Source organism: Epargyreus clarus, unplaced genomic scaffold (genome assembly GCF_041222505.1).
Source record: "Epargyreus clarus isolate Ecla_fem2 unplaced genomic scaffold, WU_Ecla_fem_2.2 ptg000035l, whole genome shotgun sequence".
Lineage (NCBI taxonomy): Eukaryota > Metazoa > Arthropoda > Insecta > Lepidoptera > Hesperiidae > Epargyreus > Epargyreus clarus.
In genome coordinates, this window is record NW_027332240.1 from 7,275,279 (window position 1) to 7,286,481 (window position 11,203).

Consider the following 11,203-nt stretch of genomic DNA (forward strand, 5'->3'; position numbering starts at 1 on the left):
TAAGCTTACACAAGCTTAGACTACTCAAACATAGCAAACTCACCTATCTTAATTAAAACAAGTTGTTTTATTTCTTTGCGATCGCCCCTTCTATATTTAAAATGTATTTTCTTCTTTTAATCCAATTTAAGGAGGAAATGTAATTTAAGTAGCAAAAGCAGTGGTAAGATCTAATAGGATTTCAGTTTTACATGAGATCGGTAGATACCATGTAGGCTTTATATCTCATATAACTGTTATCCGATTACTACACCCTTTAAACACCAACATAATAACGCTCGATACTGGCGTTTTAAGCAGAAGCTTGGCATCTAAGGTAAAACCAACGAATTATCGCGAAATACATAAATTAGATATTCCGCGTCTAAAGAATAAAATAATCATCTGAGTGTAATATTTTTCCACATCAATTCAAATTCAAACAATTTCAAAAACGAAGAACTGCTTCACGATAGAAATAGCTTTGATGTGATAGATAGCTTAAATATTTATTAAAATTATATTATCAATTTAATGAGATATTCCTTGCCGCAAATGTACATGTTTGTGTGAAGCTAAAACCGCGAAACAATACAAACCAGGGCTGTTATATAGCTCCGTAACCGATACCATCGGATAAACGAAATAAAAATATATACGAAACCGTAACCGTATGTAATATTAAAGTTTCAAATAATTTCGGATAACGCCGGATAAATGACACACTACTTATTATAAAAAAATATCGTCCTAAGTCGACGCTGTTCAAGAACTTTAGAAATAAATCATTAGCTATTTTATCTTCTACACTTTTACGATTCATTAAAAATTTAATAGTCGTAAGCGAAAATAATCCTATATTTGTAACCGTAACTGAAAACGATATAATATTTTTAATAAATTTGTATGCAGATCCGAAATTACATGCCCATAACATCCCTAATATAAACTCAAAATTATTTTCTATAACATACGAAATAAATACCATTAGTTACCACAAAACACACAGAATCGACCGATTTTAGAGATTTCACAGTAACTAATTAGTGGTTTGTCCTTGACTTTAAAGGGATAGGTTAAGGGTTAAGGGCTGAGGGTTGAAACCCTATAGATAACTTTAAATGTAAATAGCGTTGTTAATGATTAACTATTTGCGGTGTTTGGGTAGTCTTTTTGTTTAAATAATGGTTTAGGTTTAGAATAAGTTATTTTGTGGTCGTGTTTTATAAATTGATAACAATATATTCTTGTTTTGTTTTAAACACTAAAAGTGCATAAATATTTTAGCCATTATATTATAACACAAATAATTAATTAATTAATAATTTTGCACACAATTTTTTGGTAAGTTATTTGGGTAAATATTGGGTTAAAAAATAAGTATGTGTAAATGACCTTCTATAGTGCTTATGAACAGGTTATTGTCCTATGATGGGCTGAATTATGTATTAAAGTAAAGGTCAATTTGCAAACATCATCTACGATGGACAAATGCGGTGCAAACCCAGTACGATTCGACCGGGTACCTCTGCCTCATCTATTTCTTCCATAAAGCAATTCTGCTTTTCATCGTTGCCTTTAATAAAATAACATAAAAGGTAACAATTTCACTTAAATGTTATTTAGATAATTTCCATATACCTACGTAATGTAATGTAAATAACATAAAATATGCTTATATATTTTTTTATGAGAACATGTAAATACCTATGTAGTCCTAAACATTTCTTACGTATAATATCGGTATGTGCAAGCAATCCTATAGTACAAGCACAAAATATTATTAAAAATACATTATATCCTTACTTGAGTAAGTACTTTGAATACGTACATTGTCGCAAATGTTCCCTACCACGTATAATATCGGTTAACGCAAGCAATCTCATATTACAAGCACTAAATATAACCTAATACTGGGCACTACAGGCAGTCCTAAATTACAAGCACTAATTATAACCCAATACCAGGCACTACAGGCACTTGAGGTCACTTAACGTGGAATGCACTAACACAATTACCTGAAGAGCCGGTCGCGGTCCGCCATCTTGCCCACTTTGCTGTATCAACTAACTTGAACATTACGGCGAATAAAAGGTTGGGAAACACTAGCTTTTGTCTAGAATAGTATTTGTAGAATATTATTTTTAGACTCCTTTGCTAATGCAATCGTATAAAAGAATACACTTATCAACTCTTATTTTTATTAACTCACATACCGTAAATCATTTATTAAGTAACATTTAAATGTAGCATAAATGTTATTTAGATAAATTATATTAACATGTTAGTAATCTAATTTAATTTACTTAAATAATGCTGATATGTCCTTCTATGAGTACTTTTAATTACATAAGTAGTCGTTAATGTTTCTTACGTATAACATCGGTAAATGCAAGCAATCCTATTTTACAAGCACTAAATATAACCTAATACTGGGCCACTACAGGCAGTCCTAAATTACAAGCACCAAATATAACCTAATACCAGGTACAGGCACTTGGGGTCACTTAAAGTGGAATGCACTAACACAATTACCTGAAGAGCCGGTCGCGGTCCGCCATCTGGCCCACTTTGCTGTATCAACTAACTTGAACATTAGGACGAATAAAAGGTTGAAAAACACTAGCTTTGTCTAGAATATTATTTGAAAAAGCTTTTTCTGTTTTATGGTATGTAACAGCAATGATTGGAAGGTAGGCTAGTGCTTGAAAATTGGTCTCTCTGTCAAAGAGTCTAAGGTTCGAGTTCCAGGCCAGAATTTTTCATATTTATGTGGGCATTAGAAATTGATTATCACCTTCTTAAACGTTAGGACACCTTATACCTACATACTAGCTTTCTATTTTTGCAATCACAAAATTATTTCTTGTGGAAACTATGTTATAACTGATTAACTCTAACATTAAATTTCGTTGTCATTTGACATTTAATCGCTGCCTACAAGGCTTCTTCGTGGAATCGTGGGTTTCGTAATTCATGCGTGGGAGCAAGATCATCCCAGACACCCATTATATAATGATTTATTCAATACAGTTTAACCTTCCTTTAGCTTTTAATATTTTAACTTAAGAGAAGGTGGTAGAACCCTTTGTGGTTCGGCTCCGGCGGCACCACCGCCACACCTATTTCTACTTAATAACAGCAGTGTTAAGCGCTGCTGTGTTCCGGTTTGAAGAGTGTGGTAAAGGAGACAGACTTTTCCGAGGCGTTCCAGCTTAGTCCTCAGGGGTAGCGGCGCATCTGTGGCCGATCTCAGGTAGGAATATCTAATCCTATCTGGGGTTGATTACAGATGTCCATGGGCGGCAGTAGCCACTTACCATCAGGTGGACTGCATGCTCGTCTGCTACTCTTATATTATTAAAAAAAAAAATACCTAAACTTGCTTTAAATATTGTTATATTTTGCTTATTTCTACTAATATTATGAATCTGATAGATTGTTTGTTTAAACGCGCTAATCTCTAAGTTTAAGTCTGATTTGAAAAACTATTTTTAATTTTAGTAGGCTTATTATTGTCCAAAAAATTAGGATATAGTTTATAAATATCGGTAATTTAGAAACGGAGAGAGTATGTAACCTCACATATAAGCGAGGTCTACAAGTATAGTGGCTAAAGATACTGTCTGAATATAGAAACCACGTCATCATCATCATCAACCCATTACTGTCCCACTGCTGGGCACGGGTCTCCTCGCAGAATGAGAAGGATTAGGCCATAGTCCACCGCGCTGGCCAAGTGCGTATTGGTAGACTTCACATACCTTTAAGATTTTTTATAAATCTCTCAGGTATGCAGGTTTCCTCACGATGTTTTCCTTCACCGTTTAAGCAAGTGATAATTAATTTCTAATACGCACATAAATTTGAAAATCAGAGGTGCGTGCCTGGGATTTGAACCTCGGACCCCTCGATCGAGAGGCCGCGTTTCTTAACCACTAGGCTATCACTGCTTTTTACGCAGTAGACGCAGTATACCTGCTCATGGCATTCGTTGAGTTCGTCTCCATAAACAAAAAAATTTTTAACAAAAAAATAAAACCGACTTCTATGTCACTACAAAGTAAAAAATAATTGAAATAAATGTTGGTTTAGTACATATTTCTGAAGTTGGCGCTCAATATATTTCGTTTGATAACGGCGTAAACAGCGTGTCCAATATGAGCGCCGACTTCAGAAATATGTACTAAACCAACATTTATTTCAATTATTTTTTACTTTGTAGTGACATAGAAGTCGGTTTTATTTTTTTGTTAAAAATTTTTTTTTCACCCTTTTTAGTGATGATATGCTAACGTTTGTATTAATATTATGTAAAATTGTATAAAGGTGATCATGAATAAAGGTAAGGTCTGAATTCATACGGATTGGACCCACCCGCTCGCAGGGCGCTACCGCGCCCTTCTCGCTTAGTTTTACATTGTCTTATTTGTTCCAACCTAACCTAACCAATTCAATACGAAACACTATAGGCGAGGCTATATGAGATACTATATACTACTATATTATTGGCTAGATTAAGTTGGAACAGAAAAGTAAATAAATCAAACTAGGTGGTAAAACTCTGCGAGTGAGTCGGTCAAATTTACCTTAAATTAATAGTTAAGAAAAACTACAACGTATTCATTAATCATATTTTATATTTGTAAGAAGTAATTGTCAAGTTGAAGAGTTGAGGTCATTTATTTCATTACATGTACCTGGTTAGGACCTGTAAAATATGTGTGAAAGCACTAAATGGCTAATTCATGTGGTTTAGGCTTGAGGTACCTCTGCATCATCAGATCTAAGGAGTTGAAGGTCAAATTTTTCATCATATATCCATCATATGTCTCTACTTAAAGACCTTATCATATATTCGTAAGCTCCAAATGCCTAACTTGTATGGTTAAGGCAGGAGGCACTTCTGCATTATCAGGGTTGAAGAGTTGAAGGGAAAATTTTCCATCATATATCTCAGCTTATCGACTTTATTAAATATCCATAAGTTCCAAATGCCTAACTTATGTGGTTGAGGCAGGAGGCACTTCTGCATTACCAGGGTTAAAGAGTTGAAGGTCAAATTTTCCATCATATCATGTTAACCTAGATACTCAATGTTCATTTTAAGTTTCATGAGAATTGAGTGGGCAGAAGGTAAGTTGTCATAAAATATGTAAAAAGCAGGGGTAGTGATGATGAGTTCCACCCCATAACTTAAATTCTAATCATCAGAGTATACTAACGTTAAGGTAGGAAAGTACCGCAACGAAACACCCTTTCATATGAAAAAAAGAAAATTGAAATTGGTTAAGAAATACTCGACTTGTTGAAGTTGATATGAAATCTGGTTTTTCCAATTTTCCGGGAAAACTGCAGGAAATTTTCGAATTTCCTCGAAATGCGACCCCTTGTGAAACTAGCCGCATACAATGGTGTATGAATCATATCGATCGGTCGCGGCATCGCGAAAAAATCGCCGAACAAACATAAAAAAAAAAAAAAAAAAAAAAAAAAACATATATACGGTCGAATTGAGTAACCTCCTCCTTTTTCGAAGTCGGTTAAAAAAGAAGTTTAGTTATGTATTATATTTTTTTACTCTCGAAATGTTTTAAGGATTATCATCTAAATTGATTGTCTTATTTATTATTAGTTAGTTTTAAAACCGTGCAGTTTGTTTATTTATTTTGTCTATTTGCAATTATACTGTGTGTTGCAATTTGCCTGAATAAAGTATTTTCTTACACAACTTGTTATATTTTTTATTCGATTATGATTAAATGTAGTTTTTAGCAGCTGTCTCATTATTGAATAGAGGCCGTCTATGAACAAACTCGTAATCAAGTCCTACTTGACGTGCTAGCTAAATAATAAATATATAAATAATATCAAGGAATTGTAGGTCCCAAATTGATAGACCGATTTTAACGCATTTTTTATTTGTAAGGTAGATTAAATTAAAGAATTATTATTCCTTTTTAATATATTTTATTATTATTTCTTATATCAACAAAAACCATTCATACGTTTAAAGACTATGAATTCTTTATAGACTTAAAACTTTGCAATGTTTTGGGCTAGGTTTGTAGAGTACCTAGATGAAATAACAAGATTCTTCCTTATATTTGTCTAAGAACATGTATAGTTCTTTGTAAGTTTAAAGACTGAGAAAGTCTTTATAGTCGACTATGTTATGTTAAGTATATGTTGAGCTGAGTTTATTCATGTTCAGTCTGACGTTGAATATAAAATTTAGTGTCAATTTTTTCATACTCTATAAGCGAATTTTCATAATAGTTTTAATATTCTCCGCAAGAAACCTCGTAGTAACATCGTAATTTGAAGTGCACCCCATTTCTCCGAGAACATGAGCTAACTGAGTTACGGAGAGGCAACAGGTGTCACCCCCATTGTACCCCCTCGTCAACCCGCTTGTATTGTGTAGCAATTTGAACTTAGAAGACTTAGAAGGTGCTTGTAACAAAATAGGTAGTAAATAACAGTGCAGTCGCCAAAACAAGTTGGTGTCCAAAGTTTTGGATTCTATTCCCGGTAAAGCAAGAATCGAAATAGTATTCTGTCGCAAAATATGCGTACCTTCTCATTTTATGAATGCCATCCATGATACAAATAATCCAAGTTCATACGAGTATAATCCAAAAACAATGAGGATAAGCGATATTCATTATTTATTTAGTTAATAATTATTTTAAAGAGACATTTAAAAAATCAAAATAATGACAACAGGTTACAATTTGTAACGTACATAATTTTAAATTTTAATGTATAAAGTAGATATCTAGTCATATAATCAAAAAGTTTATCAAAAGTTTATTACGTCTCGGTAAAAAAATCAATACATTTAGCAAAGAGAAAAATAAAACAAAATGCTACATGGTTACAGCTACAGCGTAGCACGTAATGCGCTACGCCGTAACCCCGAGGCTACGACAGCTACGAGCGGACAAGTTAACAGAGTTAAAATTGCTACAGAGTCAACAAGTGTTCGCAAATAGTGCAGACTACAGTAACTAAAACTTTTAGTATATTAATAAATATTTGTGCGACCAAAACATAGTCTGTCTAGTGTCTATACAACGTAGTCTCTAGTTTTAATGTAATTAATTACTTTTGTTCGTCATGTACTCGTACTTGAACTAAAGTTAATGCATATGTTACGGTAAAAGTCCGTAATACGGTAAATTCTAAGATACCAGTAAAACCTAAATTTAACGGTAAATGTTCGAATTAATCTAAGAGCATTGTTTTTATTGGACACTATTGCCTCGGAGATACGGTAAATATTGAAAAATAGAGTTGTCTATTTTCGTACAGTCATATTGTACCTACATAATGTATATCAGCTAGATAAAGCACTAAAAAGACATGCCTTATTATTATCGACTGCACACTTTTTATAATGTATAAGTGCAGACGAGCTTGCATTCCACCTGATGGTAAATGGCTACTGCTGCCCATGAACATCTGTAATCACCCCCAGATAGGATTAGATTCCTAGCACAGGTTGGTCACAGATGCGTTGTAACCTCTAAGAACTAAGCAAGAAAGCCTCGAAAAAGAATTTCTCCTTTATCACACCCTTCAAAACAGCTGTGGCGCTTAACACTGCTGTTTTAGACAGAAAGAGGTGCGGCGGTGGTCTCCGAGGTCGAATCATAAAGGATTCTACACCATCAAATACTTAAATTTTAATATCTCGGCTTACCTATGCCCAGCAGTGGAACAGTGACGAATTTAATTCGAGTCTACTACTATTCAAAGTGACTTTAGACAGATACCTATTGTCTGACTAAAACCTTTGGCTTATCCAACCTTTAGGCTTATAGTCGTCTTATCTACGATAGTGTAGGCATATTTATGGTAAATTGAAAACTGATCTATTTGACAATAATTTTATTTTAAAGGTAGAACACTCTCTGGTTCGACTACGGCGGCACCACCGCCACACCTGTTTCTGCCTTATAATAAGTGGGGTAAGGTAGACATACTTTTGCGAGGCGTTCTAGCTTAGTCCTCAGGGGTAGCGGCGCATATGTAGCCGACCTCTGGTAGAAATCTAATCTTATCTGCAGTTGATTGCAGATGTCTGTTGGCGGCAGTAGCTACTTATCATCATGTAGACTCCATAGTCGTCTGCTATTATATAAAATAAAATATATAAAAAATATAAAAAAAGCTTATCTTGATAGAAGTAGGATTACAAAGATTGACACTGTTTACAAGACCACTTGAAATTGAATTGAATTCGAAAATAATTATATAAATAATTTACTTTTAATTTTTTTTTTTTTTTTTGATTTAAAATACTACATTGTTGCTACAAGGAAAATAGGCACTTATGGTGTGAAGCCAGGATTTTTTCGGATATTTATAAAATTCTATTTATTAACTTGGGCTATGTACGTCACCTGACTAGCATATCATAATAAATAAATTTAAAAATAACGAAATACGATTGCTACACTGGGTTACTGTACACTTACCATGAGTTTTTACGTTTTGACAAATACTACTGTTTTGGTATTTGTTTACGTATTGGCCCATACGATTTCCTAGTTCTGACACAATCCGCTAGGGGCGCTGATTGGAACTGCTACACTTCCTTGTGTGGGCCTCCTAGTAGCATAGAAGTTTTGATAGATTAGCACTTCAGTAGTTCTCCATCCTATTATAGCGCTAAAAATAATAAAAAGAATGTTATAAAAGGTCAACCTGTCTAAAATAATGGTAACCCTATCTATTGGTACTTAGTGTACTTACCTGTCCTTCGAAGGGTAGGATCGATTTTGCCGTAAAACCGTCTTAGCCGCCCGCAACTTCGAAATCCTCTTGGATATGCTAATTTGGATTACCTTAAGTTTATAGTTCACAAGTTGTTGAAGCTAAGGCTTGTGTCCAAACTATTTGTAGTTAGTAATAGAACAATATTGAAGATCCTCAACATTCCTTCTTGCCCGGTATTCAATATCTAAAGAGGGGTTACTATCATCTCTAAATACAATATTATTTTAATCATACATTGAAATTTCGTACCATAATTCGGTGAAATTTATAAATTAAAGATTTATTTCAAGCAAAAACAGTTTTACAAATGATATTGTCGTAAACAGCGGCAATAGTATAAACTGTGTCGCCACTATTTACGCCCACCTCGGAATACAGAAATAAAAATTAAAAAATATTTAAGGTTAATTACAAACAACAATTACAAAAAATACAATTACATGCATCTTAAATCTATGACAAAGTTTAACGCAAATGTGGTGTACGAGTGTTTTGTACATGTTATAAGAGTGTGTGTGGGTGTTGGGTGTGTGTGTATTTGTGTTTGTGGGTGTGGGTGAGTGTGTGTGCGTCTCATAGTTAGTTGTTAGAAATAAGTGACTCAGTCTCATCGTATTTTAAGTTTTGCAAGAACTCCGACAATTGATTTGCATTCCCCGTACCTAAACGGGTATAATTGTAGAATTTTGTTTACTTTGTTGTATACAACAGTTGCAAGGTAGGCAAAATGACGCCTTGCCAGTGCACTAGTACATCTGCTAGTAAAATGCTGCTGCTGCGGGTGGGTTCAATCCAGACCTTACCTTTATTCATGATTACGTTTATACAATTTTATATTATATTAATATAGACTTTAGTATGTCATCACTATGCAATGTTAGCCTCCCCCGACGGAATATCATCAATGGTGAAAAAAAAATATTGCATTGATTTTCGGAAAAGTAGCCAAACTGCATAATTACCTGGAAAACTCTTTGATCAAATATCGGTGTTGCTAGTAAATGGGATAAAGTCATCCAATTTGTTTGATAGAATTGACATTAAACAAATATATTTGACGAGTGGAATACCATCCTTAGTAACAAATTTACTTTAAAGATAATATATTGCCAATTTACTTAGCTTAATTCTTTCAGATCATTATTATCCCACTGCTGGGCATAAGCCTCCACTCAAAACTCCACTTAGGCCCATCGCATATTATTCTTTCCCAAAGCTCAAACAATTATTTACAAGAATTGACAAGGTTTATCTATACTAATATTATAAAGAGGAAAGATTTGATTGTTTGTTTGTTTGAATAGGCTCCGAAACTAAAGGACGGATTTGAATAAATGTTTTTAAATATGTTACGTTATTAATTTAGGAGTAACAGAGACTATAAATTATTAAAATAACTGTTTTACCACGCTTTTATTAGCTCGGGTTGTATCTATGTATGTATGTATGGAACGGAATCTTTGAACTCAATTTTTCCCACTTTGAACGGTCCGATTAAATTAAAATTTTCAACAAACATCAAGAACCGATGACAATACACGATTTTAATAATTTTATCCCATTCTCCTCATCAGGATCGTCAGGAATCAGGATTAACGATTTTCGTTGTGCGATTTTAGCGTGGTTTTTACTTTTTAAACTGCAATTATTGACATTAGTGAATAGACCACCAATCAAGAGGTCAATCTGGGAGTTATATGGGAATCAGAGAGGTCAATCTGGGAGTTATACACTCCCAGATTGACCTCTCTAATCCGGCGAGTCTCATACATAAAGGAGGTATTTTAAAGTGGTTTGGGCTAGTAGTCAATAAAACTAGATTTTAGGTAAAAGAAAGTTTACTTTTGTAAATATTTATTTCACAGCGCTTAGTTATACTTACAATACATTCAGGGACCACAAACAAATTGAATTTTTCATACATAATGTACATTATTTCAGTCGAAGTGTACTAACCTAGTCTTAGTTTTCTTAGTTTTTTGTACTAAAAACTGAAATTCCAACAAGCAAAAATTTTGAGCAATATACTGGTCATTTTTCGAAAATACTTTTTATATACATCAGTAAATATAAAAGGTGACTTATCTTCCTTAACTTAAGTAAAGAAATATCTAGAAATCTTTATAATTAAAATTTCATACATTTCGTGTCACAATTTAAAACCTTAATATTTTTCTAGATTTTTGATATAAAATTGGTGTGAAACTACAAAAGGTCCTATTATATTTCAGTGATAGTACAAGTAACATAGATTAATATTTTATTATTATTATTTATTATCATGCAATACTATTTTACTTAGGCCAAGTGCGCACATTTAATGTGTTAACTATGGGTTATGCTAGAAACATAATATTGCAGTAACATCTTACAAGCGCAGAATAATATAAGTAAATATTAGTTCCTCATAATTTATATGAAATCATACCGTGATGTA